Below are 15,105 nucleotides of genomic sequence, written 5' to 3' on the forward strand. Positions count from 1 at the left end.
TTGGGGGATGCACTTAAGCGCCGTTGCGCGGGTGTAGTTTTTAGAAGTACAATAAATGAGGGATGGCTGAGTGATAGTTGCGCTGGGTTGTGAAAAATTCTAAAGTCACAGTATGTAGAGCTCCAAGGATAAGGTGATGGCCATCCACCGTCAACCAAATGGGTAATGCAAAACAAAACCACATACAATTCAAAGAGCAAGATATATCCTGAGCTAAGGACAAGAGTCAATAAAGTTCTTCAAATGAGTCACAAAAAATGATGGTCTTCACGCCGGTTCCTGGTTTTAGTGTCGGATCACACCGTGTCCGAAGGTCATTTGGGGCTCTTCTGTGAATTTGAAGTTTATTCCTGTACCACGATTGACTGAATCGAGAGTCTCCAGGCCACTAATCCTGATTACTCGTTCTATTACTTATTGATATTACTTACCTATCAATATCGAGTTGTTGGTCTAGCAATAGTCCTGAAGAAGTCTATGATCTATATCACCAAAGACGAAACACGTGTTGGCGGCTAGATTGTTTTAAGAAGAACAACATCGCAATAAAGGAAGACATGAAGACCATTATTTTTTGTGACTCATTTTAAGAACTTTATTGACTCTTGTCTTTAGCTCAGGATATATCTCTGCTCTTTGTAGTTGTTAGCAAGTAACTAATATTTTGTTTTTCCGTACAATATAAAAAAAAAATTTAAGAGGTGCAAGACAGGGACATATTGTCTAAAGAAAATAAAAATTCAATTTTAACTGTGGTTGAAAATGCGTTTGGTAAAGTCTGTTGCTATAAGCAGTTGGTGTAGTCCATAGCATTCCTGCCAAAACAGAACAAGGGGGAAAACACAGACCCGTCTTTGAATGCACAGCAAATGTGGCAAGCAAAGAGCAAGATTTACAGCCCTGTTTATAACAGAGTTTTGTAAACCACGAGCACTGGTCTCGAGTGCTCCAGTTTAAAGAAAAAAATAGTGCTCACAAACTGTCTTAGTAACAACACATGCAACAGAGACATTCCTTGAAATGGGCAGAGCTTAAAGCCCATATTCAGAATACAAAATGACTCAAAGAGACAGAGCAAGCACTGCCTAGGCGAGACCTAAAAAAAGTAGGACATGTGATTTTAAGTAGCATAGCGAGTGGCGCTTTGTGGTTTTAGGTGCTATATCTAGACTAAAACTTTGTATTTGAATGTCTCTGGTTCTACTGATTCAATGTTTTAATTCTGGTATCATTTACAACCTATAACCCAAATTCTTACAAATATAATAACTTGCTCCACGCAGATATATGTGGGCCAAAGTCATATTGGTGCAGCTCGTTCCCACTGTGTTAAAGGTCTTTTCCAATATAAGCGAGGAGACTGTAAACCTTACACTTGCTTTCTTTAAGTGATGCTATTTAACAGGATCAATCTTAATAGGTCGGTATGTATCAATGAAGTGACTCACTGCAATAGCTGGGTCGCTGCCATTTTCCTCAGGATTTTAACATCTATATTTAGCATAGATTCACTGTTATGATCTACATTCTGCGGAATCCGTATCCATTTTTGATACAACCATTATCAGCACCTCTCTCATCACTGGGTGTATTTTGTTGGGCTCTCATAACACTTAATTTAAATTAGAAAAGCACTCCCTAGGGCATATAGACTGGTACTACGGCCTAAATATATATTTCTATGAGATTATCTACCAATACCACAGCATTATGTCATTAACATTTTAATAAAGGACCCATACGTCCAGATGTTTGCCTTTCTCCATTTCTGAGATGGCCAGCACCAGTTCCTCTCTAGTCAGCACTTTACTAGATAAGGATAATGATCTGCCCAAAGACACAGCAGTCAGGCTGATGTTATTTCTGCCCGAGTCAGGGTCGTCATCTGGGCATACAAGCTGTTCATGCACGGAGTAAATGTTTAATTAAGTCTGACCTGAGTAGCCACATCCTCGCTCCCTGCTTTATGGACATGGAGACTCATATCAGGTATTTTCAGCCTTAACATCCAACTGATTGTTGGCCTTGTTGCCCTCCCTATGAAGGTACTGGTGTTACGCATTGCGCACAGCTTTATCTACTCTATCATATGCTGCCTCCTGGGTGTGGTGTTCTCTGTACCATTGCCCTTAATTCATGGCGCAGTAGGAGTTATTTTTCTAGTTTGTGAGATTCCTTTTCTAAGTTTTCAATATCTCTTTCTAGCTATTTTCTTACCCCAGATACTTTCCCTAAACGAAATTCTGTTACAATAACCTTCACAAAATGTAGCAGTGTCCCAGTTAGTTTCCAGGTAACATACAAGATCAGTCCTCAGCTCTGTTCTATAGATCGTCTAGTGCAGCAGCTGTGGACACAATCGCCATGTTGGGATTCTAGTGGTAGAGTCCTCATCATTAATTCCATTCTAAGTGGGGAGTGATTTGATAAAGCTAAGCGCAAGTATTCACACGTTTCATATCCCCTAAACTACATCACTCACCAAAATGTAATCCAGCCAGCTGCTGGACTCTTGTGGGGTAGAGTAAAAGTATACACCCGTAGCAGTATAATTCTAAGGACCCCATTGACTAAACCCAATCTCCTCGCAATCAGGCTCACTTTTCCAAGACTCCAGCTTTAAAGTATTGCCTTCAGTTGGATGCCTGTAAGTGGAGGGGTCAAGTCCACAGTTAAAGTCCCCCTTCCACAGCATGGAATATGGGTTCAATATCCTGCTGCTCTCACGGAAAAAGTTTAGATTCACTGCGTTAGGGCCATAGACACTCAAAACCCCATTTCTCATCTGTCCATCAGGACCGGCATGGAAAAAATAGCTACCTTTTGGGAGTGTTATGTCCCAGTTACCCCAGGGGAGTCCCAAGGCCATTCATATTGAATGGAATTCACAGATGATCAATAGGGAACCTGCCATATTTACATACACTCTGTACCTTTTCATTTCTCACAATTCATTGACCTCTCACTCATTTCGCTGTCTGAATCTAGCATCTAACAGGAGCGACCATGTGTAGTTTCATAATGTTTTGGACTAGTTCTATTCCTTTTCTCGGCCCACATAGGTTTTTCAAGCCATCCAGTCAGTCCCATAGGGATTCTGAGGATCCAAAGAAAAGCCTCTTGCAATTCATTCTGACTGGGGTATAGTGGCATATAGCGGAGTCTCCATTTGATAAAACGTTGTTTAATTGCTTCAAATGTTTTCATCTGCCTCTGTTGGATGCAGTCAGGAAAAATCATGATCTTCAATCTTTGAAATTGAGCCATAATAGCTGTCTGTGCTGCATAAGTCTCAATCTCGATAATTTGGGAATCTCGCAATCACTCCTTGCACGAAAGTCCCTAGGTTAGGCAGTGTGACCAGCACTCTGTGTATCTAATCTAAAGAGAACAACTTTGAGTTGTCTTTAGGTTTTAGTCTGTTCAATATCCAATTCTCCAAAAACAGTTTTTGGCGGACCATCCACCCTCTTAGGCAAAACCAGGAATCCAAGGTTGTTCCTTCATGCTCATCCTTCTACGTGCCTGACATGGGTTTCAAAAGAACAGGCACCCACCAGGTATCTCCCATTTCTTTAATATTTGTAGTAATTTCCGCAAACACATTCTCTGTGGTTTTAGTTCTATCAGTTACTTTCCTCAAACCAGCACACATCAGGTTCATTTCAATTGACACTGAGTACATGTTTTGTTCCAATACCACATGGGACTACTTGATAGCGCACAATGTCTACTATTCATGGTTTAAGTGTCCAGACTTCTCCCACCGTAGTCTGTTTACCAGTTGCTGCAGATGTGTTTATCATTGTCAGGTACTGCAGCAATTTGTTCCCCTGTGCTACTTTGTATTGCCTCTCCTTGGCCATAATGCTATCTGGGATGTCATTTCCCTGACAGCCTTCTTGATCTCCTTGGCATGATCTTGCAGTGACCAGCACCAACCCACAGCAGCAGTGAACTCTGTGTTTGCCAGATAGGAGCACATACAAAGCCTAGTATTTCCACCTCTCTTGGCTGAGGTAAGGTCCTCTCCCTCCATTGCCGACCACACCCCAGTTCATTTTCCAGCAGAGCCCGACAGCCCCCTCCAGACAGTACACAGAAACAAAATAGGCATCACCCGATTGAGATCCATGACAAGTCCCAGACTGTTCGTAGTGGAATTCCCACAAACATCACATCACTTGGGCCATCCAGACTGCACGGGTCTTCCAGGCATGGTTCCAATCAGAGCACATTGGGCCCATTGATTAACCTGGAGTCCTACAATAGGTACCCCACGGCATCCAGGGAGTACAGCAACAGGCCGTAAACACTTCCCGAACCACTACTGTGGATTTACACTTGCATTAGTCACTCAGCGGCTTATGATAATGCAGAATTTCATTAAGAGTTGACACAGCCTGGCAGATCACCTCAGGCAAGCCATCTTGTTGGCAATGTTCCCCATCTACCATTTTAGGAACTCCATTGACCAGTGTGAGTTTTGCAGACTGCACCATTGGAAGTATTTCACAGTGATGTGGACCGAGTAGGGTGGTCACTGTGTGCATCCAAATAGGCAGAAAATACTCTTCCCCGATAATTAAAGACTCAATTTATAAGCATTGAGTCTGCAGCTATGAGGCACTCTAAGCATATCATGCATCTTTCAGTGAAAATGTCACTAATGCTACTGCACCTATGTTGAGCATCAAAAGGACTGTGTGAATTCTTTTTGTACAATACTATTTAAGAGCTGACACTGAAAAATGTATAAAGTATATAGAACACAACTGGATTATTGAGTAATCAGAACTGATTGAGAGGCACGCTTTAGAGATGGTATGGCGTTTCACCATGGAAGATCTAGTGGCCAAACCCGAGATATACGTTGGCAGGATTATGAGGCTGAAAGAGGTGGTTATAGCAAAAATGCCCATCCTTCCTGACAATAAACTGCTATAGCAAATTCTAATGATTTGTAAGCCATAGAGACAATGCATTGTTGGAAGCTTTCGAAAAACAATAAATTCTTCCCTTGTAAGAAATGCTGCGTTTAGCACAATTTTACAGATCGTTAAGTGGTAGAATCTACCAAAAAAGCATGTTGCTTGAAGCAAATAAGAAGTGGGGAGCAGGCAGGAGTAAGTGGGTTCTGGCTTTGATTTTGGAATCCCGAAAGTTTATCTGCAAAATGTTCATACTTTGAGATGTGTGGTAGACGTGTGTATGTTTAATCTTTTGTTTATCATTGTCCAGCTTTGACTTTCTGTCATTAGTGTATGTACACAACAAAGTAAGCTATCCTGATCTGGAGAGACTGCCAGAAAGAGTCAGAAGGAAATTTAAATTGGAAGAAAGGATGTACCAGATGCAAATGGAAAGAAATTTGTAGCAGGCAGAATGTTACATCAGATATGTTCAAAGGTCCTTAATAGTAGTGACAGGAATTGAGCCTGGGCCATCCCCACCATCTGAAAATGCCTATCTGTGAAGGCCAAGAAGCACCCTAATCAATCCATTTCAATTACAGCGTTAGTTTGTATGGAGCTGATTGTGGTGAGATGTTGGATTGTAAGCGTGGTGGGAAGGTAAGGGGGAATGTGGAATGTGAAAGGTGAGGAGAGAAGACGCCATGTTACAGTCGGAGGGAAGTAAATATGGGACGTTCATGGGTTGACCTTCTATACCAACATGGCAAGTGATTGCTGCTTTGAGGATACACTGCGGCATGAGGTTTTTCACTTCATATCCTCTTTGGAGATGACTGGTTCATCTAGGGATAGGTGACCTGAGTCCAGTAAGGATAGAAAAGATGTGTGGTAAATACTTCCAAATGTCTTTGTATAGGTATCCCCTTCTTGACGGATGAATGAATGTGGGAAAGTTTGCACCTTTCTGGTGGATGAATGAATGTGAGTGAGTCAGCCCCAACTGAGAGTCAATAGGTATAGCTGGGCTCGGGCATATGACTTGCAGTGAAAAACCCCACAGCCTACAGAACCTGAAATCTGCACAAAGCCATACACATAGTGTATATTCAGAAATAAAAAATAATCCATCACAGAGTAAAGATATTGGCTAAATGTGTAGGTCTTGTTCCTAGAAAGTAATAACATTGGACAAATTTGTATTCTCTGTGCCTGTAAAATGATGCAGCAACTAACTAATAAGTATAGTGCCACTACAAGCCCCTAGTGCAAGTTCATCCCTTGTTCAGCTAGTCTATCATTTAGGGGGCAGGAGACAGGGGAGGTCTTATTAAAAGGTGCAGCGTCCCTGTGAAATGATGATGGCTGGCTGTAGGGAGTGGGCATTCAATTATGTATCCTGTGAACACAAGATGCATTTCCTCCATGCACTCCTTTCCAAACTTTCATAAATGTTCGTACAAATTTTTCTGCTTGTTAGATGATTTATTTTTTTCTCATTTTATACAAGGTGTATCATTATGTTCATAACTATTCAACATATTCCATGTCTCGGAAAAGTTTATCACAATGTGGTTGCCCAATGCATTTCAAGCGTAACGCCCTTCCTCAGGGGACTTCGTAAACTCTAGAAACGATAATCATAAGTCACAATCAGTGTAGAAATAATGGTCCCTAAATGAAAACATATTTTCATATTGACATTGCACATCAGTAATACCCCCCGTGCTATGGTAAAAACTCGTAAACAGTATTCATGATACTTGTGTGAAATGGTACTAATGTCCAAATGATGGAAAAAAACGGATAAAATATAATGAAGACCCAGTAACTGGGTACTGACCTTAATGCATGGAATAATTCGTGCCTTGCAATTGGCTGTAATAAGGAAAATAAAATCCGGGTGTAAATACATAGCGTAACGCATATGTCTGGTTTCTGTGTTAAAGAATATATCTTAGTAGTCTCTTACCGAGGTCCTGTTAACGTGGAGTCTTCCTCGCTAGTTTTGGCGTGCAGCGCTCTGTACGCGAGTGCTCTATGGTTTTAACGGCCAAGCGTTTTGTGTAGTCAGGGTTACCGTCCGAGTGACGTATGCTGTACTCTATGGTTGTGACTTGCGCTAGGTAACAGCGCTCTGTACGTGAGTGCTCTATGGTATTGACGACCAGGCGTCAGGGTTACCGTCCATAGACGAGTTGTACTCTGTAGCTTGCGCTAGGTAACGGCGCGTGCTGAAAATAGTAAACATGAGTGAAGGACTGTGCCGCTAGTAACGCGATGTGAGGTTGCTAGGGTAAGCTGAAAAAGTGTAAATAAAGGAGCGGACTATGTCGCTGTGTGAAAACTCGGGAGAGTCATTAAGTGACAATATGCACAGGGGGGATGTATGGATTAAAGAGAGATATTTACATGATGGGTGATGTGCATGTTTAACTAGATGTGTTATGTGCACATAACAAAGCGTAACGTAAAAACATGATTTTCACATTGTCCAATGACAAAATTAAAATTGTAATGCGAGCTGAACTACACAGTATCAAAGTTATTATTCATAGATAACAGTGAAAGTCCAATCTTTCATTGAGCCCTTTCGGCTGGAGGGTGCACAAGAAGTCTATCCAGAAAATTTCTCTGCGAAGTAAGTGGCTGTTGTTGTCTCGACCTGGTAGGGTTGCCACTTTTTCAAGTATACAGAATTTTAATTGGCTTGCATTGTGTTTTGCCTCATTGAAGTGTACCGCTATGGTGGATTTATCGTTTTTCAACCGGATGTTACTTTTATGTTCCACGATTCTGGTCTTGATTTTCCTTTGTGTCTTACCTACGTATGAGAGACCACAGGGGCATCTCAGTAAGTAGATTACGTTTGAGGTGTCGCATGTTCCAGATACCTTCAATTTGATAGCTGAACCCTTTGTGGGATGGTTTAAGGTGTTTCCTTTTATGATTGCAGTACAGTTGCCACAGTTGTGGCATGGTAGAGTTCCTTTATAAGTGCCATGTTCTGTTATTTTTGTTTCTTTTACCAATTCTTTCAAATTCTTAGTTCTTTCATACGCAAAGATTGGTTGGTGTCTGAATATATTTTTGAAATCATCTTCCAGTGCCAGCATGGGCCAGTGTGTTTTGATTGATTTTTTGATCATAGAACTGTTTGTGGAATATTTTGAAACAAATACAGATCTGTGTTCATCAGACTTATCTTTAGGTTTTAGTAGGTGTTCTCTTTGTAATGTTTCAGCTCTCTGAGAGGCAGAATCCAAGATGGCTTGGGGGTATCCTCGTTTTCTGAATTTTTCCAGCATGTTTTCTTTATGTGTTTGGTACAATTCTTTTGTAGATGTTATTCTTTTAATCCTTAGTAGTTGTGAAAAAGGTAGATGCTGTTTGAGCGGAGTTTGGTGGAAACTTTTAAAGTGCAGTAAGTTGTTTCTGTCTGTTTTTTTGGTAAATATTGATGTAGTAATGTTGCCATTTTTGTTAGTTAATTGTACGTCCAGGAATGATAAGGACTCTTTGTCTATGGTGAAGGTGAATTGAATTCTCCCGTCCACTTGATTGAGTGAGTTGAGTTCTTTGATCAATTTTTCTTTACTCCCTTTCCATAATACAAAGATATCATCGATGTATCTTTTGTAAAGGATTAGATTGTTGGTCCATTCTTCTTTGTTCAATATATGGTCAAGCTCATAGCGGTGCATAAACATGTTAGCATAAGTAGGCGCGGCACAATTGCCCATGGAAGTACCAGACATCTGTATATAAAAGTAGTTCTCCCATTCAAAATAGCTGTGGTATAGCGTGAAGTGTAATAACTCCATTAGTAATATTTTGAATTTTTCCGGTTTGTTCTCATGTATGAGAAAGCTTTCCACGGCTGATAAGCCAGAATCGTGCGGTATAGATGTGTATAAAGATTTCACGTCTATGCTTGCCATGATCATGTCTGTGGTAAAATTGCTTTTTTCTGACTCTAAAATGTTCAAGAAGTGTGTGGTGTCCTTGATGTAGGTCGAACTATTTTGTACCATATTTTGAAAATGTTTATCCAAGTATTTTCCAACTGGCTCATGAATGGATCCTACTGTAGATACAATGGGTCTTAGTGGTGGTAATGTTTCATGTTTGTGGATCTTAGGTGTCATATATATATAGGGAATTGCTGGATTGTTTTTTATAAGGTATTCTTTCTCTTTGAGACCTATAGTACCTTCATCGACTGCGTTCTGTATGATGTTGGTAAGAATTTTGATGAATTCTTTTGTGGGATCCGATATGATGCGTGTGTACATGTTCGAATCCTGAACATGTGTCTGTACATTTTCCTTGTAATAACTTGTGTCCATTATCACCAAGGCTCCGCCTTTGTCAGCTTGTCTTATGGTAATTTCTTGATTGTTTGCTAGTTTTCTTAAAGTTTGTTTTTCTTTTAGTGACATGTTAGAATGTTTTGATCTTGGTTTTTTGAATATTTCTTCAAGTTCCGTTAGTATGACTTTTTCAAACGCGTCCAGTACTTTGTGGCTCACTGGAGCTATGAATTTGCTTTTAGATCTTAAACCCATGAGGGTGTTTTCTTGGTTTTGTGTGGTTGTTACTGTGGGTTCAATCACGTTGGTGAAAAAATGTCTTAACCTTAATGTTCTGAGGAATTTGTATACGCAAACCTTTGTCTCCAGTAGGTTAGAGTGGTATGTGGGAACGTATGAGGATCCTTTTTGTAATATTTGTAATTCCTGATTACTCATTTGGTACTGAGATATGTTTATGACAAGGCTTTCTGACTCCTTGTGCTTTTGGCCACCGGGGCACTTTCTGATTGTGCGTTTACTCCTCCTGGTTCTATTTCCTGTCCAGTGCTTACCTCTAAAAAAGGAGCTGGTGTTTGTTGAACACTAGATGTGCTAGCTATTTGGTTGTCAATTGTTGAGCTAGATTGAGCAGTGCGTGAATCTTTTGGTTGCCCTGGTTTGGGTCTCCTATTGTCCCACTGGGGACGTCTTTGTTGCGAGTCGTCAGATGATGTGTCGTCAGTGGATTTGTCAGTATTGGGTCTCTGTTGTCGCCTTTTTGCATATATCTCTGCCCATGAGTATACTTCTCCCAATCGGTAATCTGTTGTGTCTCTTTTAAATTTTCTTAATTTTCTCTCGTTTATTTCTTTGGTGTATTCCTCCAATTTTTTGTTGGTATCTATCAATATTTGATCCAATTCCTCCTTTGTTACTAGTTTGTTTAGTTCATCTTTGGTTTGTGCAACTTCTTTAGACAATTCCTCTATTAATTTTGCTAACTCTTCAATAATCAGTAGGATTAGATCTAAAGAACATTTATTCAGGATAGCATGCCATCGTTCTGTAAACCTTGCGTTATTTTTGCATAATGTAGATTTTAAGGATATTCTCAAGCCTCTGGGTATTCTTTGTGCCTTATGATATTTTATCAAAGTACTCGCATGAAGTTTTTGATTTACAATACGTTTTGATATGTACAGTAGTTGTTTCAAATTTGTTTCTTTAGAACCAATACTTGGACTTATGTCTTCTGTTTCCTCTATGAGAGAGTAAATCCGACTGGTGTCATCATCCGTGAATGCTAGGGTTTCTGCCCTTTGTTCAGTGGTATGTGCTATGTCTGCAAATTGCATTTCTGGTGGTGCCGGGAACCTGATAGCTCAGAGGGTTGTATCTGCAAAGTTGTTTGTTAAGGGTCCCGCACTCCCTTTGAATGATTGTTTTGAAGATTGTTAGATAAGTGTAATACTTTCGTTGGTGCAATGGATGGTGATCTTGCTGGGCTCCCAAGATCGAGATATATATCATTCAATTATGTATCCTGTGAACACAAGATGCATTTCCTCCATGCACTCCTTTCCAAACTTTCATAAATGTTCGTACAAATTTTTCTGCTTGTTAGATGATTTATTTTTTTCTCATTTTATACAAGGTGTATCATTATGTTCATAACTATTCAACATATTCCATGTCTCGGAAAAGTTTATCACAATGTGGTTGCCCAATGCATTTCAAGCGTAACGCCCTTCCTCAGGGGACTTCGTAAACTCTAGAAACGATAATCATAAGTCACAATCAGTGTAGAAATAATGGTCCCTAAATGAAAACATATTTTCATATTGACATTGCACATCAGTAATACCCCCCGTGCTATGGTAAAAACTCGTAAACAGTATTCATGATACTTGTGTGAAATGGTACTAATGTCCAAATGATGGAAAAAAACGGATAAAATATAATGAAGACCCAGTAACTGGGTACTGACCTTAATGCATGGAATAATTCGTGCCTTGCAATTGGCTGTAATAAGGAAAATAAAATCCGGGTGTAAATACATAGCGTAACGCATATGTCTGGTTTCTGTGTTAAAGAATATATCTTAGTAGTCTCTTACCGAGGTCCTGTTAACGTGGAGTCTTCCTCGCTAGTTTTGGCGTGCAGCGCTCTGTACGCGAGTGCTCTATGGTTTTAACGGCCAAGCGTTTTGTGTAGTCAGGGTTACCGTCCGAGTGACGTATGCTGTACTCTATGGTTGTGACTTGCGCTAGGTAACAGCGCTCTGTACGTGAGTGCTCTATGGGTATTGACGACCAGGCGTCAGGGTTACCGTCCATAGACGAGTTGTACTCTGTAGCTTGCGCTAGGTACACTTCAATGAGGCAAAACACAATGCAAGCCAATTAAAATTCTGTATACTTGAAAAAGTGGCAACCCTACCAGGTCGAGACAACAACAGCCACTTACTTCGCAGAGAAATTTTCTGGATAGACTTCTTGTGCACCCTCCAGCCGAAAGGGCTCAATGAAAGATTGGACTTTCACTGTTATCTATGAATAATAACTTTGATACTGTGTAGTTCAGCTCGCATTACAATTTTAATTTTGTCATTGGACAATGTGAAAATCATGTTTTTACGTTACGCTTTGTTATGTGCACATAACACATCTAGTTAAACATGCACATCACCCATCATGTAAATATCTCTCTTTAATCCATACATCCCCCCTGTGCATATTGTCACTTAATGACTCTCCCGAGTTTTCACACAGCGACATAGTCCGCTCCTTTATTTACACTTTTTCAGCTTACCCTAGCAACCTCACATCGCGTTACTAGCGGCACAGTCCTTCACTCATGTTTACTATTTTCAGCACGCGCCGTTACCTAGCGCAAGCTACAGAGTACAACTCGTCTATGGACGGTAACCCTGACGCCTGGTCGTCAATACCATAGAGCACTCACGTACAGAGCGCTGTTACCTAGCGCAAGTCACAACCATAGAGTACAGCATACGTCACTCGGACGGTAACCCTGACTACACAAAACGCTTGGCCGTTAAAACCATAGAGCACTCGCGTACAGAGCGCTGCACGCCAAAACTAGCGAGGAAGACTCCACGTTAACAGGACCTCGGTAAGAGACTACTAAGATATATTCTTTAACACAGAAACCAGACATATGCGTTACGCTATGTATTTACACCCGGATTTTATTTTCCTTATTACAGCCAATTGCAAGGCACGAATTATTCCATGCATTAAGGTCAGTACCCAGTTACTGGGTCTTCATTATATTTTATCCGTTTTTTTCCATCATTTGGACATTAGTACCATTTCACACAAGTATCATGAATACTGTTTACGAGTTTTTACCATAGCACGGGGGGGATTACTGATGTGCAATGTCAATATGAAAATATATTTTCATTTAGGGACCATTATTTCTACACTGATTGTGACTTATGATTATCGTTTCTAGAGTTTACGAAGTCCCCTGAGGAAGGGCGTTACGCTTGAAATGCATTGGGCAACCACATTGTGATAAACTTTTCCGAGACATGGAATATGTTGAATAGTTATGAACATAATGATACACCTTGTATAAAATGAGAAAAAAATAAATCATCTAACAAGCAGAAAAATTTGTACGAACATTTATGAAAGTTTGGAAAGGAGTGCATGGAGGAAATGCATCTTGTGTTCACAGGATACATAATTGAATGATATATATCTCGATCTTGGGAGCCCAGCAAGATCACCATCCATTGCACCAACGAAAGTATTACACTTATCTAACAATCTTCAAAACAATCATTCAAAGGGAGTGCGGGACCCTTAACAAACAACTTTGTAGGGAGTGGGCCCCAGGGTTGAGCAGTGAAAAGTTGCCCTAGTAGAGTCCCACACAGGGTGCTGTAGGATATATGGAGGGGAAGCGCGAGACGCATGACTAGCACATTGACGCCGATGGCCGATGGGAGCTTGGAAAGCAACAGTGTAGCAAGGATGCCATGGTGCAAGCAAATAAAATGGCCCCTTTAACTGCTGTTGGGGTAAATAAAATACAGCAATGAACAGGGCTGAATGGGCCCCTCAGGGCTCTGGGTCCCGGTGCCACTACACCTGCTGAACCAGTGGTAGCTATGCCGCTGTCGCAAAAGCCAACAGTCATATAATGCCTCTGCAATGAGACCCTTGCATGGCACATCGTGGTGCGAGGAAGGTACAGCAAGAGGCAGGGGATGCAGCAGGAGCAATTGGGATTAGTTATTTACCCATGTATTTGTGATTCTTATATAGTTCAGCTTTCACAGAAAAAAAGATTTAAGGTGGATAGACAATGGCAACATGAATCGCGCTCTGAAACCACCCAGCACCACATCTCCACAGTGCCTGTTCTTCAAGGAACGCTCCCCGAGCCCTAAAGTTCTGCTCCTTAGCCAGAACTTTCTTTAATCTCCACACATCCGTCTGTCTTCCAATATACTCTCTTGATAACTGCCAGCCAGCTTAGTCACCCTTTCTACAGGTCAGCGGCAAACTGAAAGCATTTCAAAGCCAGCCGACATGTTATTAAACTTAAACCACAGCCCAGCAAACAAAAGCATACAATAACATTCTATAACAGAACGTGAACGAAAATACCGTAACACAACATACCACAGCATAGCATGACATGAAAGGACATAACATAGCATACCATAACATTAAATCCAATGCACCATACCGTCCCATAAGACATGATGCTATACCACAATATTCTGCGACACACCATACCATAGCATAATGCAACTGTACTTACTCTACCGTACTGTAACATTTAAGACCACAGCATGAAATACTAAACATTCCATATTGTGCCTTGACATACCGTGCAATACACATGCACACAAACGAGCTCGCCGAATTTCACACCACACCACAGAAAGCATTATTTACTGTAGCACATTACAGTATTCCAGCTGAAACCGCACCACACTATAACACGGCAAAGTAGGCGTACCACGCACATGTCACACAATAGCATGGGTAAAAGAAGCGTACCTCAATCTAAAGTAAATAGATGCGTCACAGGATTCAACGGAAGTTCTCCAGACCCTGCAACACTTGCTCACTCCCTTGAGTGAGGCTCGCGCCTCTGCGTCACAGGATTCAACGGAAGTTCTCCAGACCCTGCAACACTTGCTCACTCCCTTGAGTGAGGCTCGCGCCTCTGCGTCACAGGATTCAACGGAAGTTCTCCAGACCCTGCAACACTTGCTCACTCCCTTGAGAGTGAGGCTCGCGCCTCTGCATAGTTTCTACAGGGAGTTGCTCTCACTGGGTAAGTCTCCCCACCTCGCCTTTTAGCACATTCTCTCCCATTGAGCACGAGCCTTAAACAAACCAATCTTTACATCATGAAACCTGCTGCTAGGCACTGAGAGCGTGAACAATAGCATGACCTGCTCTCCACAAACAACTCAGGAGAACTGGTTCTCCAGCCAGAAGACCACATTGCATAGCGCTCACGCTCCAGCAGGGGCCGTGTTATTTTTGTCTTTAGTGCAGCCACTGCATGAAAAGCAGCACTGGCAGATCTTTATAGATCTGGCCTTTCCAAGCTGGCGCAATGGTTCTTTTATTTTGTTTTTTTAGACGCCACAAAAATGTAAATTATGCTGTCACTTATACGTGCAGATGTCTGACGGGTGATGTTTTTTCAAACAAAATGCCTTTCAGGTTTGCCATGCATTTTTATGTCTCGCCTACACAGCGCATGCGCTTTACTGCGAGACATATTGGGTCACATTTACTATTCTTTCACCCAATACAGTTTAGCAAGGCAACTTACTGTGCTGCATTGTGTGAAAGGGAGAGATCAGAAATACGACATCTCTACTAAGATACTACTTC

General features: G+C 41.2%; 1 protein-coding gene across 2 annotated transcripts in view; it reads right to left on the reverse strand.

Annotated features, from left to right (window-relative positions):
• The window catches only part of SGMS2 (sphingomyelin synthase 2), a 330,113-nt gene that overhangs the window by 128,481 nt on the left and 186,527 nt on the right, over positions 1-15,105 (reverse strand). The window contains exon 1 of one of the 2 annotated variants that reach the window (XM_086962018.1): positions 14,254-14,376. The exons of the other annotated variant lie outside the window; for it this stretch is intronic. The gene's annotated coding sequence lies outside the window, so the exon portion shown is untranslated. Of the gene's footprint in view, positions 1-14,253; positions 14,377-15,105 lie in introns of those variants that run through there. 2 annotated transcript variants of the gene reach the window in all.

The sequence above is a fragment of the Lissotriton vulgaris genome, chromosome 3_1 (genome assembly GCF_964263255.1).
Source record: "Lissotriton vulgaris chromosome 3_1, aLisVul1.2, whole genome shotgun sequence".
Lineage (NCBI taxonomy): Eukaryota > Metazoa > Chordata > Amphibia > Caudata > Salamandridae > Lissotriton > Lissotriton vulgaris.